The following is a 1,029-nucleotide window of genomic DNA, read 5'->3' on the forward strand; positions in this document are numbered from 1 at the left end:
TCGGGTTTCGGACGAAACTCCGACTTTTTTTGCCCTAGTCGGACCAGTTTCATCTGACTCAAATTGTTTCATTCGGGTTTCACGAAACCCGATCCGACCAAAGTCGCTCAACTCTAGTATAGATCCTTGTAAAATCAAATTACAAGTCCACATATCAAATTATTGATTTTAGATCCTCTGGTAACTATCCATAGGTAAATTCACTTGGGCTGACTATACAATAGTTTTCCACCTTCCCTGGTGGTCTAGTGGTTAGGATTCGGCGCTCTCACCGCCGCGGCCCGGGTTCGATTCCCGGTCAGGGAAATTTGTTTTATTTATTCAGTAATGAAACTATAAATGATCTATCATTAACATTATCATAATTTCTTTTTTTTGTTATAGGCATTGTAAGGATTAAAGGGCACCTATCACCCCCCAGGGCGTTTTTAACTAACAGAGCCACCTTCAGCAATTGCATTCTGTGAAGGTGGCTCTTTTGTTTCTGACCCCCGTTAATGCCAAAATATAGACTTTTATAAATAGCTCCTCATACCTGCATTCCGTCACAGAGGTATGGAGTGTCCCTCTGTTTAAACCTCCTCCCAGCTGTCCATCCACCCCTCTCTATAGCGTCCCTGCACTGCCTCCTCCTGTGTTGTTGGCGTTAGGTGCTGCCGGGCCCCTGCGCTGTGACAACAGTTCTCGGGCATGCGCAGTGCGCGCTGCCCAGGAACTGCTATCAGGCTATCGCACCTGCGGGGCGAGATTTCAAGTCAAGCGGGCCCAGATACATCAGAACGGTCGGGAGACAGTGCATTTTGTTCCTCCGTAACAGAGCCAGGGATATTTTTCACCATCTACAACACTGGTGGGAGATATTCCAGCCTCTCCCCAACCAGAACTTCAAGTGATAAGTTACCTCTTTGGTACACCCTTTTCCCCCAAATATTGTGTTTTTGTTCAAATTCTGCTGTTGCGCTTAGTGTTCCTGTGACATTTCATTGTTGATCTTATCTCCCTGTGCAGAGTATACCTTGTACGTCAATC

At 46.0% G+C, this 1,029-nt stretch overlaps 1 non-coding gene across 1 annotated transcript; it reads left to right on the plus strand.

Annotated features, from left to right (window-relative positions):
* Window positions 1-234: 234 nt before the first annotated feature.
* On the plus strand, window positions 235-306 carry TRNAE-CUC (transfer RNA glutamic acid (anticodon CUC)). The gene has a single exon. It is a non-coding gene; the product is annotated as a tRNA-Glu (tRNA).
* The last annotated feature ends 723 nt before the right edge of the window (window positions 307-1,029 follow it).

The sequence above is a fragment of the Dendrobates tinctorius genome, unplaced genomic scaffold (assembly GCF_039654945.1).
Source record: "Dendrobates tinctorius isolate UK_male_01 unplaced genomic scaffold, ASM3965494v1 ptg000228l, whole genome shotgun sequence".
NCBI classification, from domain to species: domain Eukaryota; kingdom Metazoa; phylum Chordata; class Amphibia; order Anura; family Dendrobatidae; genus Dendrobates; species Dendrobates tinctorius.